This window comes from Somniosus microcephalus, chromosome 19 (genome assembly GCF_052327205.1).
Source record: "Somniosus microcephalus isolate GS21.2 chromosome 19, FLI_Smic_1.0, whole genome shotgun sequence".
NCBI lineage: Eukaryota > Metazoa > Chordata > Chondrichthyes > Squaliformes > Somniosidae > Somniosus > Somniosus microcephalus.
In genome coordinates this window covers 30,187,066-30,211,570 of record NC_141005.1, presented here as the reverse complement: position 1 = coordinate 30,211,570, position 24,505 = coordinate 30,187,066, and the positions used below count along the sequence as shown (strand labels likewise).

Below are 24,505 nucleotides of genomic sequence, written 5' to 3'. Positions count from 1 at the left end.
GAATATAGGCCTAGCCTACTTAGTCTCTCCTCATAGGACAATCCCCCCATCCCAGGAAGCAGTCTGGTGAACCTTCGTTGCACTCCCTCTATGGCAAGTATATCTTACCTTAGGTAAGGAGACCAAAACTGTACACAATACTCCAGGTGTGGTCTCACCAGGACCCTATATAATTGCAGTAAGATGTCTTTACTCTTATACTCAAATCCTCTTGTAATAAAGGCCAACATACCATTTGCTTTCCTAATTGCTTGCTGTACCTGCATGTTAACATTCAGTGATTCGTGTACAAGGACACCCAGGTCCCTCTGAACACCAACATTTCCCAATCTCTCACCATTTAAAATATACTCTGCTTTTCTATTTTCCTACCAAAGTGGATAACTTCACATTTCTCCACATTATATTCCATTTACCATGTTCTTGCCCACTCACTTAGCTTGTCTATATCCCCTTGAAGCCTCTTTGCATCCTCCTCACAACTTACATTCCCACCCAGCTTTGTTTCATCAGCAAACTTGGATATATTGCATAAAAACAGAAAATGCTGGAGACACTCAGCAGGTCAGGCAGCATCTGTGAAGAGAGAAACAGAGTTAACGTGTCAGGTCGATGACCTTTCATCAGAACTAGAATGTCATCGACCTGAAACGTTAACTCTGTTTCTCTCTCCACAGATGCTGCCTGACCTGCTGAGTATTTCCAGCATTTTCTGCTTTTATTTCAGATTTCCAGCATCCGCAGTATTTTGCTTTTATATTAAATACCCGATGTTGAAGACGAGCAGGGATTTCTCTGGGTATCCTGGCCAATATTCATCCCATAACCAACAATGAACAGAATTAAAACAGATTAGCTGGCCATTCATCTCACTGCTGTTTCTGGGAACTGGGTTTACATACTGGCTCTCGTGTTTGTGTACAAAATAACAGTGACTTTAAAAGTACTTCACGGTTGTAAAGCGTTTTGAGACGTGAAAAGTGCTGTGTAAATACAAATTATTTCCTTTTTCTTCTTTTAATTGACAACATGCTATCTGACAGCAGCACAGGAACAACAGTAAGTGGTAGAAAGAGAGGGTTGTGGGATTAGTTAGCATTACAGTAAGTGGCATCACACGATACTGAAATGAAGTCAAAGTTACCACTTACACCAGTCGATGTGAAGCTGTTTGCAACAAAGCTAATCAAATAGTAGGGTACATCTCAAGCATATTTGACTGTAAGTTAAAGGAATTATTCTAACCTCGAGGAAGACTTGCTGTGCGTGTTAAGTATAGCAAAATCGTAAACACGCTTATAGAGATCCTAGCAGACAGAGGAAATCTTCCTCGCTCATACAAATCATTGTTCATTGGCACAACCACTATTCAGGCTGGTCGGGAAATATCTGAGAAACATTCATCACAGGGATTAAAGTGAGGCAGTACGCCATTCCAGTTCTTATATTCTAATGCTACTTATACACAGCTGCCACCGTGCGTGTCTTTCAATACAGGAAAAAAGCCAGCAAGAGAAAGAAACAGGATCTGTGAATACTGGAGGAAAGCTGAGCGCAGTGAAATCAGCTGACTGTGTGTTGGAGCTCAGGAAATTAAGAGCGGGATAGTCGGTACAGGAAAATAAATACAATACAAGGGGCAACAGTTGAAAGGGGAAAAAAATAATGGCAAAGAGAGTGCAGGAGAGTGCGGGGAGAAACACCAGAATGAGTGCAGAGGAGAGGCGTAGAAAGCGAGTGTAACAAAAGCAGAACTGGGACAGGAACACAGCAGGAAATAATGCTTGGGAGAGCCCCGCGTGAAGGAAGTAAAGCAGAGATTCCCGAGTGCCAGAGACCTTCAGCTCTGAGTACAGTGAAGGTGCAGGAAGCCACAGAGGCGGGGGGGGGGGGGGGGAGAAAAAATCCCTGGCAGAGAGCCCTGAATGCCCGGTTACAGAATGTAGAAAGAATGAAGTGAGGCCAAGGAAGCCAGACTGAACAGCCCTTCAGCCCCAGAAAACTGTCGCAGAGGCAAAACAAAGAATCGGTTCAGAAAGAGGAGAAAAGAGAAAAGCAAAAAGTAGGAGAAGAGAAACAAAGGTGGAGGAGAAGGAAACAGTTGAGAAGAAGAAAGAAACAGGAGTGATGGGAAGAGAAAGAAAGAGAGGGAAGTGGGTGAGGCGGTTGTGTGGGTAAGGCGGGTGTGTGGGTAAGGCGGGTGTGTGGGTAAGGCGGGTGTGTGGGTGAGGGAGGTGTGGGTGAGGCGGGTGTGTGGGTGAGGGAGGTGTGGGTGAGGGAGGTGTGGGTGAGGGAGGTGTGGGTGAGGTGGGTGTGTGGGTGAGGCAGGTGTGTGGGTGAGGCGGGTGTGTGAGTGAGGGAGGTGTGGGTGAGGCGGGTGTGTGGGTGAGGGAGGTGTGGGTGAGGCGGGTGTGTGGGTGAGGGAGGTGTGGGTGAGGTGGGTGTGTGGGTGAGGCGGGTGTGTGGGTGAGGCGGGTGTGTGGGTAAGGCGGGTGTGTGGGTGAGGGAGGTGTGGGTGAGGCGGGTGTGTGGGTGAGGCGGGTGTGTGGGTGAGGCGGGTGTGTGGGTGTGTGGGTGAGGGAGGTGTGGGTGAGGTGGGTGTGTGGGTGAGGCGGGTGTGTGGGTGAGGGAGGTGTGGGTGAGGGAGGTGTGGGTGAGGCGGGTGTGTGGGTGAGGCGGGTGTGTGGGTGAGGCGGGTGTGTGGGTGTGTGGGTGAGGGAGGTGTGTGGGTGAGGCGGGTGTGTGGGTGAGGGAGGTGTGGGTGAGGCGGGTGTGTGGGGGAGGCGGGTGTGTGGGTGAGGCGGGTGTGTGGGTGAGGCGGGTGTGTGGGTGAGGGAGGTGTGGGTGAGGCGGGTGTGTGGGTGAGGGAGGTGAGGGAGGTGTGTGGGTGAGGCGGGTGTGTGGGTGAGGGAGGTGTGGGTGAGGCGGGTGTGTGGGGGAGGCGGGTGTGTGGGTGAGGCGGGTGTGTGGGTGAGGCGGGTGTGTGGGTGAGGGAGGTGTGGGTGAGGCGGGTGTGTGGGTGAGGGAGGTGTGGATGAGGCGGGTGTGTGGGTGAGGCGGGTGTGTGGGTGAGGGAGGTGTGTGGGTGAGGGAGGTGTGTGTGGGTGAGGCGGGTGTGTGGATGAGGCAGGTGTGTGGGTGAGGCGGGTGTGTGGGTGAGGCAGGTGTGTGGGTGAGGCGGGTGTGTGGGTGAGGCGGGTGTGTGGGTGAGGCGGGTGTGTGGGGGAGGCGGGTGTGTGGGTGAGGCGGGTGTGTGGGTGAGGGAGGTGTGTGGGTGAGGCGGGTGTGTGGGTGAGGGGGGGGTGTGGGTGAGGGAGGTGTGTGGGTGAGGCGGGTGTATGGGTGAGGGAGGTGTGTGGGTGAGGCGGGTGTGTGGGTGAGGGAGGTGTGTGGGTGAGGCGGGTGTGTGGGTGAGGTGGGTGTGTGGGTGAGGCGGGTGTGTGGGTGAGGTGGGTGTGTGGGTGAGGGAGCTGTGGGTGAGGCGGGTGTGTGGGTGAGGTGGGTGTGTGGGTGAGGGAGGTGTGGGTGAGGTGGGTGTGTGGGTGAGGGAGGTGTGTGGATGAGGTGGGTGTGTGGGTGAGGCAGGTGTGTGGGTGAGGCGGGTGAGTGGGTGAGGGAGGTGTGGGTGAGGCGGGTGTGTGGGTGAGGTGGGTGTGTGGGTGAGGGAGGTGTGTGGGTGAGGGAGGTGTGGGTGAGGTGGGTGTGTGGGTGAGGGAGGTGTGTGGGTGAGGCGGGTGTGTGGGTGAGGTGGGTGTGTGGGTGAGGGAGGTGTGTGGGTGAGGGAGGTGTGGGTGAGGTGGGTGTGTGGGTGAGGGAGGTGTGGGTGAGGTGGGTGTGTGGGTGAGGGAGGTGTGTGGGTGAGGCGGGTGTGTGGGTGAGGTGGGTGTGTGGATGAGGGAGGTGTGTGGGTGAGGCGGGTGTGTGGGTGAGGCGGGTGTGTGGGTGAGGGAGGTGTGTGGGTGAGGCGGGTGTGTGGGTGAGGTGGGTGTGTGGGTGAGGGAGGTGTGTGGGTGAGGCGGGTGCGTGGGTGAGGTGGGTGTGTGGATGAGGTGGGTGTGTGGGTGAGGGAGGTGTGTGGGTGAGGCGGGTGTGTGGGTGAGGGAGGTGTGTGGGTGAGGCAGGTGTGTGGGGGAGGCGGGTGTGTGGGGGAGGCGGGTGTGTGGGTGAGGGAGGTGTGGGTGAGGTGGGTGTGTGGGTGAGGCGGGTGTGTGGGTGAGGCGGGTGTGTGGGTGAGGCGGGTGTGTGGGTGAGGCGGGTGTGTGGGGGAGGCGGGTGTGTGGGTGAGGGAGGTGTGTGGATGAGGTGGGTGTGTGGGTGAGGGAGGTGTGGGTGAGGCGGGTGTGTGGGTGAGGGAGGTGTGTGGGTGAGGCAGGTGTGTGGGGGAGGCGGGTGTGTGGGGGAGGCGGGTGTGTGGGGGAGGTGGGTGTGTGGGTGAGGTGGGTGTGTGGGTGAGGGAGGTGTGTGGATGAGGTGGGTGTGTGGGTGAGGGAGGTGTGGGTGAGGCGGGTGTGTGGGTGAGGGAGGTGTGTGGGTGAGGCAGGTGTGTGGGGGAGGCGGGTGTGTGGGGGAGGTGGGTGTGTGGGGGAGGCGGGTGTGTGGCTGAGGGAGGTGTGGGTGAGGTGGGTGTGTGGGTGAGGTGGGTGTGTGGGTGAGGCAGGTTTGTGGGTGAGGGAGGTGTGGGTGAGGCGGGTGTGTGGGTGAGGGAGGTGTGTGGGTGAGGCAGGTGTGTGGGGGAGGCGGGTGTGTGGGGGAGGCGGGTGTGTGGGGGAGGCGGGTGTGTGGGGAGGCGGGTGTGTGGGTGAGGGAGGTGTGGGTGAGGTGGGTGTGTGGGTGAGGCAGGTTTGTGGGTGAGGGAGGTGTGGGTGAGGCAGGTGTGTGGGGGAGGCGGGTGTGTGGGTGAGGGCGGTGAGTGGGTGAGGCAGGTGTGTGGGGGAGGCGGGTGTGTGGGGGAGGCGGGTGTGTGGGGGAGGCGGGTGTGTGGGGGAGGCAGGTGTGTGGGTGAGGGAGGTGTGGGTGAGGCGGGTGTTTGGGTGAGGGAGGTGTGGGTGAGGTGGGTGTGTGGGTGAGGTGGGTGTGTGGGTGAGGGAGGTGTGGGTGAGGTGGGTGTGTGGGTGAGGTGGGTGTGTGGGTGAGGCAGGTTTGTGGGTGAGGGAGGTGTGGGTGAGGCGGGTGTGTGGGTGAGGGAGGTGTGTGGGTGAGGCAGGTGTGTGGGGGAGGCGGGTGTGTGGGGGAGGCGGGTGTGTGGGGGAGGCGGGTGTGTGGGGGAGGCGGGTGTGTGGGGGAGGCGGGTGTGTGGGTGAGGGAGGTGTGGGTGAGGTGGGTGTGTGGGTGAGGCAGGTTTGTGGGTGAGGGAGGTGTGGGTGAGGCAGGTGTGTGGGGGAGGCGGGTGTGTGGGTGAGGGCGGTGTGTGGGTGAGGCAGGTGTGTGGGGGAGGCGGGTGTGTGGGGGAGGCGGGTGTGTGGGGGAGGCGGGTGTGTGGGGGAGGCGGGTGTGTGGGTGAGGGAGGTGTGAGTGAGGCGGGTGTGTGGGTGAGGGAGGTGTGGGTGAGGTGGGTGTGTGGGTGAGGTGGGTGTGTGGGTGAGGGAGGTGTGGGTGAGGTGGGTGTGTGGGTGAGGTGGGTGTGTGGGTGAGGCAGGTTTGTGGGTGAGGCAGGTGTGTGGGGGAGGCGGGTGTGTGGGTGAGGGAGGTGTGGGTGAGGCGGGTGTGTGGGTGAGGGAGGTGTGGGTGAGGTGGGTGTGTGGGTGAGGGAGGTGTGGGTGAGGTGGGTGTGTGGGTGAGGCAGGTTTGTGGGTGAGGCAGGTGTGTGGGGGAGGCGGGTGTGTGGGTGAGGGAGGTGTGGGTGAGGCAGGTGTGTGGGGGAGGCGGGTGTGTGGGGGAGGCGGGTGTGTGGGGGAGGCGGGTGTGTGGGGGAGGCGGGTGTGTGGGGGAGGCGGGTGTGTGGGGGAGGCGGGTGTGTGGGTGAGGCGGGTGTGTGGGTGAGGTGGGTGTGTGGGTGAGGTGGGTGTGTGGGTGAGGCAGGTGTGTGGGGGGGGCGGGTGTGTGGGGGAGGCGGGTGTGTGGGTGAGGCCGGTTTGTGGGTGAGGTGGGTGTGTGGGTGAGGTGGGTGTGTGGGTGAGGCAGGTTTGTGGGTGAGGCAGATGTGTTGGCAAGACTGGAGATTTGAGCCTGGACATTACTGTTTGTTACATTCAGTTACAACAGCAGAGGAATATCCTATAAACCCGTTAAGTGTTTGTACATTAATGTAATTTCTAGACCTAGAAGAAGATTTCTCTGAGTATAGGATAATGTGTGAAATAAGCTCCTAGCATATATAAAGATGAGTCAATCAGCATTTCAAAAAGTGCTAGACAAATACCTGGTTGGTAATTGGATTGAAGTTTATAATGATCAGTCTAAACTAAGGCGATGAAATAACCCATAGGGCACAGGGCTCCATGTGCTGCTGGAGCCAGGATGCGATGTGCCTGCGGAGGACTAAAGGCCAGGTTGAATAGAGGAGATGTGAGGATGGAGGAATATTCTAGAGTCTTGGTTGATTTCCTTTGGGAAGCAGATACAACTTCCCTTGCGAACAGTCTCATGGAGGTATGTAAAATATTAATTGGAATAGAAATGTCTAATCCTGAGCATGTTAAACCATGACTGCAGCATGAGGGGATATAGGTACCGACTGGTAAATGGTAGGTTTAGGACTTATGCTGGGAAGCACTTCTTCACACAAAGGGATAGATCGTGACTTTGTGTAGTAGTGTAAAGTGGGTGATAGCGAGTCAGCAGCCCGTTTTATATCTCTCCCTATTTTTATTTACGTAAATCGGGCAGCCGATTCACTATCACCCATTTTACACCAACGCACAAAGTCAAGATCTACCCCAAAGAGTTATTAATACCTGTAGAGACAAAACTCTGAAGGCAGTTGAATGTTACGATGAGGGGTCTGTATGTAACTGTGGAAAGGATGAGCTGGATGAGCTGTATGGCCTTCCTTATCGCTGCTACCCTTTGTGATCTTGGTGATTAGATGCGTAGGTAGATTGTACACAACTGTGATAGGACTGAATTTAATGGGGTGAATGGCCTTTTATCAGTTCATGCTTTCTTATGCTTTTACAGCAATGAACAGCCAATGGCAGTGCTCAATTTGTAGAAATATAGATATAGAAACATAGAAAAATAGGCGCAGGAGTCGGCCATTCGGCCCTTCGAGCCTGCTCCGCCATTCAATATGATCATGGCTGATCCTCTATCTCAATACCATATTCCCGCTCTCTCCCCATACCCCTTGATGCCTTTTGTGTCTAGAAATCTATCTATCTTCTTCTTAAATATATTTAGTGACTTGGCCTCCACAGCCTTCTGTGGTAGAGAATTCCACAGGTTCACCACCCTCTGAGTGAAGAAATTTCTCCTCATCTCAGTCATAAATGTCCTATCCCGTATCCTGAGACTGTGACCCCTCGTTCTAGACCCCCCCAGCCAGGGGAAACATCCTCCCTGCATCCAGTCTGTCTAGCCCTGTCAGAAGTTTATATGTTTCAATGAGATCCCCTCTCATTCTTCTAAACTCTAGTGAATACAGGCCTAGTCGACCCAATCTCTCCTCATACGACAATCCTGCCATCCCAGGAATCAGTCTGGTGAACCTTTGCTGCACTCCCCCTATGGCAAATATATCCTTTCTTAGGGAAGGAGACCAAAACTGCACACAGTACTCCAGGTGTGGTCTCACCTAGGCCCTGTATAACTGTAGTAAGACATCCTTGCTCCTGTACTCAAATCCTCTTGCAATGAAGGCCAACATACCATTTGCCTTCCTAACTGCTTGCTGCACCTGCATGTTTGCTTTCAGTGACTGGTGTACAAGAACACCCAGGTCCCTTCGTACATCAACATTTCCCAATCTATCACCATTCAAATAATACTCTGCCTTGCTGTTTTTCCTACCGAAGTGGATAATTTCACATTTAACCACGTTATACTGCATCCACCATGTATTTACCTACTCACTCAACTTGTCTAAATCGCCTTGAAGCCTCTTTGCATCCTCCTCACAACTCACAATTTCACCTAGTTTCGTGTCATCAGCAAACTTGGAAATATTACACTTGATTCCCTCATCCAAATCATTGATTTATATTGTGAATAGCTGGGGCCCAAGCACTGATCCCTGTGGTACCCCACTAGTCACCGCCTGCCACCCCGAAAAATTCCATTTATTCCTACTCTCTGTTTCCTGTCTGTTAAACAATTTTCAATTCATGCCAATATATTACCCCCAATCCCATGTGCTTTAATTTTGCACACTAGCCTCATATGTGGGACTTTATCAAAGGCCTTCTGAAAATCCAAATACACCACATCCACTGGTTCTCCCTTATCTATTCTACCAGTTACATCCTCAAAAAACTCCAGTAAGTTTGTCAAACATGTTTTCCCTTTCATAAATCCATGTTGACTTTGTCTAATCCCATTGATATTTTCTAAGTGTCCTGTTATCGCATCCTTTATAATAGACTCTAGCATTTTCCTTACTACTGATGTTAGGCTAACCGATCTGGAGTTCCCTGTTTTCTCTCTCCCTCCTTTTTTAAATAGTGGGGTTACATTTGCCACCCTCGAATCTGCAGGAACTGTTCCATAATCTATAGAATTTTGGAAGATGACAACCAATGCATCCACTATTTCCATGGCTACCTCTTTTAGTACTCTGGGATGCAGATTATTAGGCCCTGTGGATTTATTGGCTTTCAGTCCCATTAATTTCTCCAGCACTATTTTTTTACTAATACTAATTTCCTTTATTTCTTCCTTCTCACTAGACCCTTGGTTCCCTAGCATTTCTGGGAAGTTATTTGTGTTCTTTTCCGTGAAGACAGAACCAAAGTATTTGTTTAATTGCTCTACCATTTCCTTGTTCCCCATTATAAATTCTCACGTTTCTGACTGTAAGGGACATGCATTTGTCTTCACTAATCTTTTTCTTTTTACATACTTGTAGAAGCTTTTACAATCCGCTTTTATGTTCCTTGCAAGTTTACTCTCATATTCTATTTTTCCCCTCTTAATCAATCCCTTGGTCCTTTTTTGCTGAACACTAAACTGCTCCCAATCCTCAGGCTTGCTACTTTTTCTGGCAACTTTATATGACTCCTCTTTGGATCTAATACTGTCCTTAATTTCTTTTGTTAGCCATGGTTGGGCCACTGTTCCTTTTGTGTTTTGCACCAGAAAGGAATGTATAACTGTTGTAATTCATGCATTCGTTGTAAACCACAGAAGAATTATTTCAAAGAGAAACAGTTACAGGATTGTTCCAGTTTATTCCCTGGCATCGCAATATGGTTATCTATTTGTATTTAGTGTTTCCAAAACATATGAAGCTGTTACAACACAAGAACACCAGAATCGTGACTAGGAGAGTCAAGTTCCAATTGACACTTACCCGAGTTTCACAGATTAGGGTACCTGGGGAAGGGAGTAAAACAGTGCACTCAAACTGGAATTAATATTGTCACCGTGGAACACTGGGTGGTGTAATGAGTCAGACACTTGTCTTTCACATCTGGGACCTGGGTCTGGCTCAGACTGATGGAATGAGCGCCCCCTCTGCCTGCTGGCTGTAACAGTCCTACATGAAATAGATTTGGGCAGGTGAAGCCAGTTCAAAAAACTACTCCAATGCAGTGCTAATTGGCAATCTCACTCAGAGAGATGACAGGATGGCTGGTTTGGGAAATGGAATAAAATGTCACACTGGTGCAATAGGGGGCATTCTTCTGGGGTTTGGACTGATGCTTATTAATAAGGCAGAGTAGAGGGAGATTTGCATTTAATTTGTGCTGCATAAATCTAGGCTGACACTCCAGTGCAGTGCTAAGGGAGTGCTGCACTGTCGGAGGTGCCGTCTTTTGGATGAGACGTTAAACCAAGGCCTCAAGTGGATGTAAAAGATCCCATGGCACTATTTCGAAGAGTAGGGTAGTTATCCCCGGTGTCCTGGCCAATATTTATCCCTCAAACAATATAACAAAAACAGATTATCTGGTCATTATCACATTGCTGTTTGTGGGAGCTTGCTGTGTGCAAATTGGCTGCTGCATTTCCTACATTAAAAAAATGTGGTTACACTTCAAAAGTACTTCACTGGCTGTAAAGTGCTTTGGAACGTCCAGTGGTCATGGAATGGGGCTATATAAATGCAAGCCTTTCTTCCTTTCTTTGATCTAGGGGTGCCTAATGGGACAGTGTTTAGCGGGAGCTTTACTCTCTATCTAACCTGTACTGAACTGATATTAATAATTCAATGCCATGCACACAGGCCTATCAAGTCTTGTAGTGCAGTAGTTGTGAGATCATCTCAGAGTCTCATCCTGGTCTATTGGTCACTGAGAAATATTCCTCAGTTCTGTTAACATTACTGTCAAATCATACCTAATTCATTCACAGGTGATCCAGAGTATTACGTGTTTAAACTATTATTAGTTATTTACATTTTATAATGGGCAAAAATCTGCATGTGTTTTCCAGGGTATAGTTGTCCAAGACAAGTGTGATTTATCCGAGTGCTAAAAGAATTAAGGGAACTAAACTTTCATACAAACGAATGGGGTAAGGGAACATTGGCTTATGACAAAATGACTGCTCTAAGCTGCATGGGTAATCAAGAGTTGAGGGAGTCACTCTATCAGGGGATGGGAGACTCTCTCCAGCAAGAAGAAAAACATTCACTCCAGCAGAGGCCAGGAGCTGGGGAGCTACTGGAGTTGCTGAGCTCATTCTTTAAGAGGTGCCAGGAGACTCACTCAAACAGGAGGAAGGGTAACACACCCTCCACCAAGAACCAGGACGTGGGATTCATCTTCCACCAGGAGCCAGAGAGGGTTTGACCTGCAGCAGGAGGTGGGGGGCGGGGGGGGGGTCACTGGAGCAGCAAATGGGAAACTCAACCTCCACCAGATGTGAAACCAATTTCAGCAGAAGGTGGAGAAGTGTCCATCCACTGGGAGGCAGGGAATTCCCTTGGTAGGAGGAGGTGCAGAGCTCACCCTCCAACAGAAGGCAGGGATATCACCTGATAGCTGTAGGTTAACAAGTTACCCTCCAGGATTTCACCCTGTAGCAGGAGGTTCACAACACACCTTCCAGTAGGAGGCAGGAGAGCCTCACTCCACCAGGAACTGGGGTGGGACCACCGCCAGGTCTCTTCGATAATCTTGACATTCCACTGTCCCGAAACGAATCACAGACCCTTTTTCACTCTCTCACCTTTCCCCATCCATTCCCTCCCGACTTCTCAATTTACCTTGATGCCTCTGCTGCTCCTTTCAATCCTGACGGTATTGACAAACCTACCTTTCTCAGTTAAACAAAAGAGAAGGAGGCTTTACTCCTCATCAGGAAGGGCGGACTCGCTCTGGCAAAAGGCAAGGTATACTTGCAGCGGAGTCAACTGTACTCCTGTGTGCAATAACACCCAGTAGAGTTTAATGCAGCATTTCAAAATGCTGTAGGACAGACACAGTCTGCAGTATGAACACAGAGTATGTTTTGAATCAGTCTAGAATTCCATGGTTAATAGGTTATAGATTTAAGAGGAATCAACTGCATTACAGACCACATGTGTAAAAGTTGGATATAATGATCCAGTTACAGCCTTTCATAAAATAGACATTATCGGAACTGTAGGGGATGATTAACCCTTTAAACGCACATCTGGGAGTTTTCAGAGGAAAGTCAACATTAAACCAGGATTAAGGTTAATCTTTGGTTTCCCACTGGGATGCTTTAGTAAAAGAAGAATGGGAGGCAAAGAATATTATCACACTATGTTTGTTCACCTTCAAGGGTCTCAGTTTCAAATCCAGCCAAGAGAGAGAGAGAGAGAGAAAAATGTAGAGAGAAATGTGTTTACAGAGGCTCGTTCAGGAAGAGACAGGCGGAGTAATGCATAGGGGGATAGAGAGAGAGAGATGTGCCAAGAGACAGTTATGTGCAGAGAGAGAGAGAAATATGTGCAGAGAGAGAGAAACAGGTGCAGAGAGATGTGCACAGAGCGGGTATAGAGAGATCAGCATATACAGGGATAGAGTGAGATACTTGGACAGAGAGGGAGAGACAGGTGGCGAAAGAGGTAAAGATTTACACACCCAAAAGGATGAACAGAAACAAAGTGAAATGGAATAAAACCTCTGATTCCTCTTAAAACTTTCATGAAACATTAGTTCTGACAGTTTCTGTCCATTCCCCATAGAACATCAAATGCACAGCTACTGTCTATCCTATGATTTATCAGGATTGTGAAACTCCACAAATTCCCAGTCGAGTCTCTCACTGGAAAAGGATAGTATGCAGCAAAAGCATTTGAGTTACCTGCAGGTGGCTACGGCAGGTCAGAGGAACTCAGCTTATCTGAAAGATCCATTCGTTAATATGGTTTATTCAAATGCCAAGGTCAAAAGTTAAAGCTCACAAGGTTATGAGTAAGAAGGGAAGTCAGGCAAAACTTTTTCACCCAATAATAGAACTGTGGAATAAGTTACCAGGAAGGCTGTTGGGTGCAAGAATCAAATCGGTGTGTTTTTGAAGAGGGAAGAGATTGGGGGAGAGGGGGGGAGATTGCTGCTGTGTTATTAAATACCTTTACAATTTGACCACACCTAATGCACAGAGGAAGTCTTCTCCCTTGGTAAAAACATGGGTAGGACGGGGCTCATGGCCTTGTCCTGTTCTGTGTCCCTGTCGCCTATTCTGCTATAGAGTCTCTCGTATTACACAAATTCAAACCATACTACCACTCTGTATGAGAGCAGTCTGACCTTCGTGTTCCGCTGCGGGTCAGGCCTAACTTTGAGAGACTTGGTTTGGGAAAGCTAGAGAATGAGACACTCCATTTTTACATTTAGGAGGCGTTGCACTCCTCTGAGGTCAGAAGATGTATGATTGGGGCAAGATGGAGGCAGCCATAGACAATTGAAGAAAGTTGTGCTAGCATAACCTACACACTAACGATCTGTCCAATCGTTCTGGCCAGCAAATACACTGGCAAGAAATCCACTTCGAAACGGAATTTCTGGAGCAGAATAAAAAGATTATAGAGTGACACTTCAAGATTGCAAACTCATGGGCATAACAAAGCAGTAAAACATCTTCTATTGATTCTAACAGACTGTCAGTCAGAACCAGGGCAACATCTGCTAAAAGGATACTCGTGTGTTGATTAGTGTTACAGTTTGGGGGGGTTTTAGTACCATCTTCTCTCTCAATGTTCCGGCAGTGGTTCCTGTAAGCGGGACTTTGTCCCTGCAATCCAGAAGCTATACATTTTCTAAAATCTTCCCTTACCCAATGACCTCACTTGCAGAAATCCAAAGGTAATGTAGCTTAGTGGCAAACTATAAAATTCTCTTTGAAATGGTGGATATTGCCACACAGACCAGTGGTTAAACCAATTAACCATTTTAATTACCAATGAAGTAGTAAAATGAAACACAATAATAAGAAAATGCTACAAATACAATATACGTATAACATAGGTGTAAAGAGAATGGGGTAGAGTCTCTGCTTTGGACGCAATCATTGATCCGGGCGCAAATTGGACTCAAAGTTGCACTACTTTTAAGAAGTGTTTTTTTTCCCCCTCAAGCTTCTGCTCAAACTCATTTACATATCAGCATATGTAAAATCCACCATGCACCAGTGCAATTAGGCAGTGTTTTAAAACATCATTTTAAAAAAAAATTTGCATTAAAAAATATTCCTTGATATATTTAAAAGCGGTAACCTGGTGTAGTTTTATTAATACAGCTGAAAATGGGTTTATCACAAAAAATAGCCCTTTTTAACCGGAGCGTCTAGTTCTCCCCGTGAGTAACCCAATTTTAAATGACTGAAAATGACTTTAAAAAACTATATAGAACCATTTGCTAGTTACATTGGGGTACAGTAGTCAGTTGCTTAGCGAATCAAAAAAAAAAATTCATAGCTTTTAAAATGTGCCAAAAATGTCTTTGCACCTAAAAGAAAGCTTAATTTTAAGAGCCTCCGCAATTAGCGGAAACTCGCATTGGTGTTTAATTCAATCTGGGGGCGTGGCCAGTTTTGTGGGCGCGACCGGCTTTTAGCACGATGTTTGTTAAACCAGCGCAAAAGATCGTGGAAACTCGATTTCCACTGAATGTAATTTGCACTTGGAATTCCTCAATCTATTGTGCTGGGTTGGCTGATTTCAGGAGAATTGCACTGAAAAAAACCAGCGCAATCGAGTGGAAACTCCAGGCCAATGTATTTTGTGGGCTAATTACCTATGATAAGAACAACTTCTTATTTAGTTCATGTCTCTGTGCTTCTGCCATAAAAAACTCCCTGGCCGGGATGTTGCTGGCCGGGATGTTGCTGACCTCGGCGGGTCCGTGGCGGGTGACGTCGGTGGCAGGTCCCGACCCCGCTGCTGGCTCCATCCCGCTCTGTGAAATGAATTTCCCTAGATTGGGCTTGTTAAGCCCTGCCAAGTGTTTCCCGGCCAATTAGAGGAAGCGGGTCTGGTGATGTCATTTGATGACGCGTCATCAGCCGGTTTTCTTAAAGAGACCATGCCCAAATTTATTTTGACATTTGTGCTGTCAGTGTTCTACAGCATTGAGGTGCTGCAAACACTGACAAGCACTGCACAGAGGCATAGGGCTGCGTCCAGGCTCTCCCATGACTTCCACCATATGCAGGGAAGAAGTGGACGGCAGCAGTTCTGGTGGGTTGGTGGGGGGGAAGGAAATCTCAGTAGGCAGTGAGGTGGCAATAGGCCTCACTGCATGAACTTCCCATCATTTTCCATCATGATCTTGCCCAATTTTAGATGGGATCACAGAGGAGAATCTTGGTCATTGTGTTACAAGTTCTACCTGCTTTCAATCCACCTCAAGTCCCTGTACCGAGTATTCATGAGCTGTTCAGACCAGCGAAATTCAGAAGTGTTCCCCTGCTGTCTCAAGGCTCCTGTTTATAACTCCATAGGCATCAAACCCAATGCTTATCAGTATTCTCTGGTGCTCTCTTTCCCAGATAAAGTCATACAGGTTTTTGATTACTATAAGAGATTGCTACAATAAATCAAGTAATAATTTATGCATAAAATTAAATGGAGGAAATATATTTTACCATATACAAAAGGAATGTATGATTCTGTTTGCTGACATGCCTGCCTGTAATGCTGAAGTCCTGTGCTAGCCGCACCCTTCGCTAAGCTGTTCCTGTACAGCCAAAACACTGGCATCTACCTGACAATGCGGAAATATGCTTAGGTACGCACTGTCCACAAATCTAACCCATACAATTGCCGTCCTATCAGCTACTCCCAATCATCAGCAAAGTGATGGACGAAGTCATCAACAGTGCTATCAAGCAGCACTTGCTCACCAATAAATTGCTCAGTTTGGGTTCTGCCAAAACCACTCAGCCCCAGACCTCATTGTAGCCTTGGTCCAAACATGGACACAGAGCTGAATTCCAGAGGTGAGGTGAGAGTGACTGCCCTCGACAGCAAAGCAGCATTTGACTGAGTGTGGCACCAAGGAGCCCCAGTAAAATTCAAGTCAAAGGGGATCAGGGGGGAAACTCTCCACTGGCTGGAGTCATACCTGGTACAAAGGAGTAGTTGTTGGAGGCCAATCATCTCAGCCCCAGGACATTGATGCAGGAGTTGCTAGACCTAGGCTCAGCTATCTTCAGCTGCTTCATCAATGTCCTTCCCTCCATTATAAGGTCAGAAATGGGCTGTTTGCTGATGTTTGTTCAGCTACGTTCACAACTCCTCAGTGAAGCAGTCCGTGACCGCATGCAGCAAGACCTGGATGACATTCAGGCTTGGGGTGATAAGTGGCAATTAACATTCAGGCCACATAAGTGTCAGGCAATGACCATCTCTAACAAGAGAGAGCATAACCACCTCCCTATAACATTTTATGACGTTACCATCACTGAGACCCCCACCATCAACATCTTGGGGGTCACCATTGACCAGAATTGAAACCGGACCATCCACATAAATACCGTGGCTACTAGAGCAGGTCAGAGACTAGGGGCTCAATTTTCATTGTGCCATGGAGTCGGGATTGGAGGCGTGCGGGGGTTTAAAATCCTGAAACCGGGGGTCCCGACCCCATTCCGCACCCAACCCGCCTTCATGCCAGTTTCAAAGGAGGCGGGTACCCGCCCCGCACTGGGATCCGCCTACCCGAGGCGGGAAGGGATTAGTGCCAATTAACTGTCTGTTAACAGGTAGTTAACAGGCAGTTTTTAGCCTAATCCCTATTTTTAAGCTTGAAGTGTGGGATTCCCGACGGCTCCAAACCACGCCAAGTTAGAGGAGACGGGCCGTCGGGTTGAAAGGCTTGGAGGGGTCGAGATGTCAGTGTTCAGGTGAGTGATGTGTGCATGAGTGCATAGGTAAGTGTGTTTGGTGTGTCTAAAGTGATTAAAGAAGTGTAAATTACCTTTACTTATTTTTCAGCCTTCCTTCCTTTAGGTTCGGGGAGTCCCTCATCTCACCGGCACAGAAAGCAGAATGGCTGCGAACTGTCAAAAGTGACAGCCTGCAGCTTTCTGTGCAGGAGAGATTTCTAACTGAGTCTGTGGAGAAGGACTCAGGTTAGAAGTAAGACTGTCAGTGTTTGACAGCTTCAAACAGCTGTGAAACGCTGATATTTCATCTGTCAAAATCTCTTGCCAGATGAAATTTCAGTCTGTGACGTCACCTGTTGCCGGGTGGCCCTTAATTGGCCTGCTGAGCCCGCTGGGCGGGCTCAACAAGGTCAATCAAGTTAAAATCGCGTGGATTGGCTGCATCTTGATGGAGGCGGGACTACAACCCTGAAAGTTGTAGTCCCGCCTCCAACTCGACTCCTGAATGAAAATCCTGCCCTAGGTATTCTGTGGCAAGTAGCTCACCTCCTCATTCCCAAAAACCTCTCTACCACCTACAAGGTACAAGTCAGGAGTGTGATGGAATACTCTCCACTTGCCTCGATGGGTGAAGCTCCAACAACACTCAAAAAAGATGTCACGATCCAGGACAAAGCAGTCCATTTGATCGGTACCCCATCCATTGGCTTAAACAACACTTAGGGCTGGATCTTACCTGAGGAGGCGGGAATGCTGGTTTCTGGGTTCTAGGCCCACCCCCAGCGACGTCTGACGACCTGACGCTATTTTCCCTTGATTGGCCTTGTTAAGACCGCCCTGCGGGCTTGCCGGCCAATTAAGGGAAAGCCGGTGTCAGATGACATCAGTGCATGACGCTTCATCTGCCGGTTTTGTTAAAGTGACAGGCCCCATAATTTTTTGACAGATGATTTGACAGTGTTTGACAACATTGAGGTGCTGTCAAACACTGACAATCACTGTCCAAAGGTGAGCCCTTGAATCCAGGCTCACCAATGACTCCCTCCTTAGTAGATAACAGATGGCAGATGCATGTGAGATTGCAGAAGCCATCTGTCAATTCTGCCGATCAGATGAGACTTCACAGAAACATCAAATTTTGTCACCTGCAGATACATATAAACAGAATAAAAATATTTCTCACTACATTCTCTCACCTGTCATACTTACCTGTGTCCCATTGCACCCATCACACTACCTCTGCAGCTGTCATTTGCACACTTACACTGCAGCAGACCCACAGCTGGCCTCGCTGACCCTAGCGGGGTTTCCTGCCGTCGGGAAGCCCGCATCAGCAGGCTGAAAATGGGGAAAAGCCTCTTAACTGCCTGTTAACAGGCAGTTAATTGACTCTAATCCCCTCCCCGCCGCTATGAGGTGGGTCACTGCGCGACTTGGGGACCCGCCTCCCGGGAAGATGGTTTGGAGGTGGGTTGGGAACGGGGTTGGGACCCGCTCCCAATTTTTCCCATTTTCCCAGCAGTCTTGTCTCCAAACCCGCCTCCTCAGGGCTGGTAAAATCCAGCCCAATGCGTTGGGTCTTGCAAATTAACCTAAATATTGGAACTAACTTTTAGTGCAGAATGGCCTTTTCCTACATCTTCTTGTGTGTATATGATGATATACCACCGGTAGCCTCCAGTGATCTTCAGCTGTAACAATCAGATCACAGTTAGGCACCTTATAGACAACAAGAATAAGGATCCTTGTCTCTGTCTCATGAGGTCCATTAAAACAGCACTGGACTCCTGATCGGAGAGCTTGAAATTGCATTGTGCCCACAGTTGATGTCCCATAACTCTGTGAGGTTTGCAGGGAGGGGGGCTTTCTGAGCTATGCAAGATACCAACCAGAGGAAGAAAGTAAGCCAAAGCAAAACTTTTGGATGTGTCAGAGTGACAGGACAAGTGGACACCAGTTCAGGATTGTGAAGGAAGATTTAGTACAAACGTCAAGAAATATTTCTTTATAGAGGGTGTTCAACAACAACAACAATGACAACTTGTATTTATATAGCGCCTTTAACATAGCAAAACGTCCCAAGGCGCTTCACAGGAGCGTTATAAAACAACATTTGACACCGAGCCACATAAGGCGATATTAGGGCAGATGACCAAAAGCTTGGGCAAAGAGGAAGCTTTTAAGGAATGTCTTAAAGGAGGGAAGAGAGGTAGAGAGGCGGAGCGGTTTAGAGAGGCAATTCCAGAGCTTAGGGCCCTGGTAGCTGATGGCACGGCCACCAATGGTGAAGTGATTGAAATCGGGGATGCTCAAAAGGCCAGAATTAGAGGAACGCAGTTTTATCTTGGAGGGTTGTGGGGCTGGAGGAGATTACAAAGATAGGGAGGGGCGAGGCCATGGAGGGATTTGAAAACAATCGAGGCTTTGCTTAACCGGGAGCCAATGTAGGTCAGTGAGCTGGTCTTGTCTCCAAACCCGCCATAGAAACATAGAAGATAGGAGCAGGAGTAGGCCATTAGGCCCTTCAAGCCTGCTCCGCCATTCAACGAGATCATGGCTGATCATCCAAACCCTAGCACCCGGTCCCTACACCGACAGCCATCCCACCCAAGCCCTATCCCCGTAACCCCGTAACCCCACATATTTAATCCCCCCTAACACTAAGGGCTAATTTTTTTTAATTTTTATCATGGCCAATCAACCTAACCCGCACATCTTTGGACTGTGGGAGGAAACCGGAGCACCCAGAGGAAACCCATGCAAACACGGGGAGAATGTGCAAACTCCACACAGACAGTCACCCGAGGCTGGATTTGAACCCGGGTCCCTGGCGCTGTGAGGCAACAGTGCTAACCACTAACCATGAGTGCAGAGGTAAGTGTGTTTGGTTTGTGTAAAGTGTTTAAAGAAGTTTTACTTACATGTACTTACCTTTACAGCCTTCCTTCCTTCAGGTCTCGGGAGTCCCTCATCTCACCGGCACAGTAAGCAGAATGGCCGCGATCTGTCAAAATCTGCAGCATTCAGATTTCTGTTCCGGAGAGATCTCTAAATCATCCTGAGAGGAAGGAATTAACTTAGAGTACAGATTGTCAGTGTTTGACAGCTTCAAACAGCTGTCAAACGCTGATATTTCATCTGTCAAAATCTCTTGACAGATGAAATGTCAATCTGTGATGTCACCTGTTGCCGGGTGGCCCTTAATTGGCCTGCTGAGCCCGCTGGGCGGGCTCAACAAGGTCAATCAAGTGAAAATCGCATGGGTTGGCCACAACTCGATGGAGGCGGGACTACAGCCCCGAAAGTTGTAGTCCCGCCTCCTACATGCCTCCTCAAAGAAAATCCAGCACTGAGTGTCTCCGCTTCCACCACTTCCATCAGCAGCGAATTCCAGGCCATCACCACTCGCTGTGTAAAAAAGTTTTTCCTCACATCCTCCCTGTATCTCTTGCCAAAAACCTTAAATCTGTGTCCCCTAGTCCTTGTACCATCAACTAGTGGGAACAGCCTTTCCCCATCTAGCCTATCCAAACCCGTCATAATCTTGTACACCTCTATCAAATCACCCCTCAACCTCCTTTGCTCTAATGAAAACAAATCCAGCTTCTACAACCTGCCCTTGTAGCTAAGATCCCCCATCCCCAGAACCGTTCTGATACATCTCCTCTGCACTCTCTCAAGGGCCTTCACATCCTTCCTAAAGTGTGGTGACCAGAACAAGATGCAATACTCCAGTTGTGGCCTAACCAACACTTTATAAAGGTTCAGCATAACTTCTCTACTTTTGTACTTAATGGGCTGGATTTTCATTGAGGAGTCGGGTAGGAGGCGGTACTACAACTTTTGGGGTTGTAGTCCCACCTCCATCGAGTTCTAGCCAACCCACGCGATTTTGGCTTGATTGACCTTGTTGAGCCCACCCAGCGGACTCAGCAGGTCAAATAAGGGCCATCCAGCAACATGTGACATCACAGATGGATATTTCATCTGTCAAGACCTTTTGACAGATGAAATATCAGTGTTTGACAACTGTTTGAAGCTGTCAAACACTGACAATCTGTACTCCAAGTTAGTTCCTTCCTCTCGGGATGATTTAGAGATCTCCCCAGAACAGAAAGCTGAATGCTGGAACTTTTGACAGATCGCGGCCATTCTGCTTTCTGTGCCGGTGAGATGAGGGACTCCCGAGACCTGAGGGAAGGAAGGCAGTAAAGGTAAGTAAATGTAAGTACAACTTCTTCAAACACTTTAAACACACCAAACACATTTACCTCTGCACCCATCACTCACCTGAACACCGGGCATCTCGACCCCTCCAAGCCCTTCATCCCGACGGCCCGCCTCGCTAACTTGGCGTGGTTTGGAGCCGTCGGGAATCCTACATTTCAACAATGAAAATAGGGATTAGGCTAAAAACTGCCCGTTAACTACTGGTTAACAGGCAATTAATTGGCACTAATCCCCTTCCCGCCTCGGGGAGGAGGGTCCCAGTGCGGGTCGGGTACCCGCCTCCTTTGAAACTGGCATGGAGGCGGGTTGGGGGCGGGATGGGTTCGTGCCCCCCGATTTTGGGATTTTAACCCCCCACATGCCTCCAATCCCGCCTCCACGGCCCAATGAAAATCCTGCCCAATACCTCTATTTATGAAGCCCAAGATCCCATATGTCTTGTTAACCACTCTGTCAATATGTCCTGCCACCTTCAGGGACCTATGCACATTAACTCCCAGGTCCCTCTGTCCCTGCACACTCTTTAAAGCTGTGCCATTAAGTGTATATTGCCTCTCCCTGTCCTTCTGCCAAAATGCATCACCTTACACAGTTCTTGTGCTAAATCTCAGGGTGTGGGAATGTGTTAGAAAGACTGCGAGGAAATCGTAGAGTAGCAAATACAGCAGCTGCAGAGCTCACACTTTTGAGCCAGGTACAAAAACAACACCACATTATGTGGAAGTTTTTTTCTGAAATGCGCAAATACATAATTCTGATCTTCATCAGAGCGGTGCGCACAGCACGGCCAGCCAGTGTCTTGAAGGGAGCTCTGCCAATCACCTGTTGATTCCAACTGCAAGAATGTAAAAGTGCCACTCACCCCGGGATGGTAATAAACACCTTCCCCATGTCTGCTGATCAATCCCCAGCATCATTCACAGTACTTAAACCTGCTCAAGGGACTTCTGTAAATCAACTGAAAAAGCTCAAAGGATTCGCTAAACATCAAAATGCATCTAAAGTACTTCCATGTGTTATTTTAATACATATAACATATCACTGGCTTTCATACTGGAAGCCCTGGGTCTGTCCCCTTCTCTTGCTGTTTCTTTCAAGTCGGTGTTCCCACCTCGAAGTCCTGACTGAAAATTAGGAATAATCACCAACAGACCTCTTCCTCGCTCTCCCTCTCTCATGAAACATCTGGTTTACACATCGTATCAGCAGCTTCTGGCCCTTGTCACAACAAGGTTTGCGAGAATGCCAACAATTATTCTGGCAGGCTCACATGGAACCAGCCCAGCAGCCCCGTCATAACAGAAAGCAAACTGGCCGGGAGCAGCTAGACCCTAACCCCCCGCTCCCACCTCCCCCACCGCCCCCCCCGCCAACCTGGTTGTTAGAGCTCGGTGTGCTACAGGCCTGCTTGAAAAGGTTAGGCATAATTCTTTTAATTTTGTGATAAAACGAACAGATGGGCAGGATAAATATTCAGCCCCTTCCGTTATGCCGAGTGTTGGGTCATTCAATCTGCTTTCGCCAGGCATCCCATCTGAGAGGAGCAAATTAGATTCAGGTGAGCGCGGCAGAGGCTGCAACTGAGGTAATGGCTGAGGCACAAGGCAGTTACTGCTTTAACCAGTCGGCTGCCGGAGTCTGGCCACTTCAAAACTTTTGTTCGCTGCACATTTGTGCTCAAACCAGACCAGCCAGGATGGCCACAGGGTCGAGGACCACTCTGTGTCAGCTAGCTCATTTGAGCCAGTGCAGCAGCAGGGCAAATACAGTTAGCATGGTGCTGTGAGAAGGGAAAATCTAGGCAGCTTTCCTGCCACTGATCTGCACCTCTGCTGGAAAGTCGATGTCAGCGTGGAATTGGGTGAGGAGCAAGGTGGAACTGGGCCATGATGCCCGTCCGATCGAATAGTCTGTCAGCACTCACTATCTAGACCCACATATGAAGAATGGACACATCAGCAAGTGATCTGAGGGTAATCGGGGTCTATGGAACTGTACCCCAGCAAGGAGAGGAAGGGGGAAATCTGAGAAAATTAGCATTTGAATTCCTGTACGTACCACGATAATTTGTTTTGAAATGGAAGAACAAGAGATTCCTGCAGATTTAATTAAGAGATACCATGGTATGTTGCATATGGTAATCCTACTGTGTGTGATTCATATCAACTCTGATTTGGACACGGGGGAGAAATTAGGCACTTTAGTGCCTCCCGTTAACGCCTCTGGGGGGCGCTAACGGGGCGCTAAGCACTTACCGATCGGGCGCGGCGAGAAGATCGACTCCCGTTATATTCAGCGGGATGCTTGCGGTGGCGGTATGGTGTTGCACCCCGATCGTGACATCATCACCGTGTGCAGCGCCCCGGTAGCGCCCCGGACCCGAACTTCGGTTCCGCCCCCTGCAGCATCGCCGGGCGAAAACACCGGCAGCAGCAGGAGGCGTTCATCGGGAGGCCGGGCGCTTCAGGGGCGATACTTAAAGGCGAGGTGGCCGAGGTAAGTGAAAGAAAATTCTGAAATGCTCATTATTTTTTTTTTCCATTTCTCTCCATCAGCAATTGATCAGCCTGGCAGTCTGCTGATCGGGCCGAATCGCGGCTGCCGTCGGGCACCAGATAACTTTTCCTCTTGCAGAGCCTGCAGCGATGGCCCTTCCCTTTAAGGGAGGGAAGGAGCCTTCCAACACGGCAGCGCTGCATGGCCCAGTGTGCAGCGCTACTCGCCTACCGCCCCGCCTGCTGCCTGTTGCGATCCAGGAAGGAGCCTGGCGCTAATTTTTTCAACGTTTAAAAGTTAGCGCCCCAAATGTGGCGATACCAAATTTCTCCCCCAGGATCTGCTGAAACACGCAGGGGGGAAATCCAGAGATGTGGACTGTACAATCTGGGGCTGGTGGGAGAGTGGGGAGATCTGCCCTTAATTCAACAAATGTAGGGCAAACCTTGGACATACACCCACCAGAGCACCAGACACTCAGACACACACCTGTTTTTCATTCTTTCCCATAACGTGGACATCGCTGGCAAGGCCGGTATTTATTGCCGATCCTCAGTTGCCCTGAGAATGTGGTGAAATAAACAGCATGATACGTTGGCGTGGGGCTGGAGTCGCATATGGGCCAGACCGAGTAAGGACGGCCGGTTTAGCACCCAAGTAAAGACCAAAATCCCGCCCCGCCGACCCCCAGGGTCTCATACCTCACATGAATGGGCCAGAGAGCAAGGCAAAAGCAGCCATGCAATCAAAACAAATTCTGTCAGGAGAGGAGAAGAGAAAAGGAAAGAGAACTGGGGGAAAGAAGATCTCCTGATGATGCAGAGAACGCACACAAATTAGAAACGCCAGAGAAATAAATTCTTAGCCATTAACAGGTAACTTCATATAATTGCAGCTTCGAGGGTCTTGGGAGTGCCTGTGTCAGCAAGGTTAAATTGTAGAACAGCCATGGTGACTATTCTCCATTCTCAGTGATCACGCAATATCTTTCTCCTTTACGGCAAGCAAAGTGGTAGGTGTGCGCGATTTTGCAATGGGCATATATGAATTCCATTAGCAGTAGCAGACAATAAACACCCTCTCGTAAACCTGTATTAACGACTCGACCACATTCCAAGCAGCTAAATGGCCACAGCGCCGCTGAACATTCCAGGATGTTTGCGTATCCAGCTGTGGAGTGTGTAACTGCTGGCACAACTCAGATGAAGAAGTCCCAAATTTAGCCACAAGCTCCTGCATGTAGTATGAATTCTACTAGGAGTACTAAAAAGATGATTGGGGAGTATATCTGGATCGATGGACTTTGATCTGATGTTGAGTAGATTATTAAGGAAGAGAATATGAGACAAATTGCAAATAAAGGGATTTTTTTTATTTTTAAAGA

General features: G+C 49.3%; 1 long non-coding RNA gene across 3 annotated transcripts in view; it reads left to right on the top strand.

Moving 5' to 3' along the window:
- The first annotated feature begins 1,508 nt into the window (after window positions 1-1,508).
- The window catches only part of LOC147104285 (uncharacterized), a 103,916-nt gene continuing 80,919 nt past the window's right edge, over window positions 1,509-24,505 (top strand). For 2 of the 3 annotated variants that reach the window (XR_015072304.1, XR_015072305.1), the window contains exons 1-2: window positions 1,917-2,062; window positions 6,425-6,588. This is a non-coding gene — a long non-coding RNA (uncharacterized LOC147104285). Of the gene's footprint in view, window positions 1,612-1,916; window positions 2,063-6,424; window positions 6,589-24,505 lie in introns of those variants that run through there. The other variant, XR_015072306.1, reaches the window with a different exon arrangement.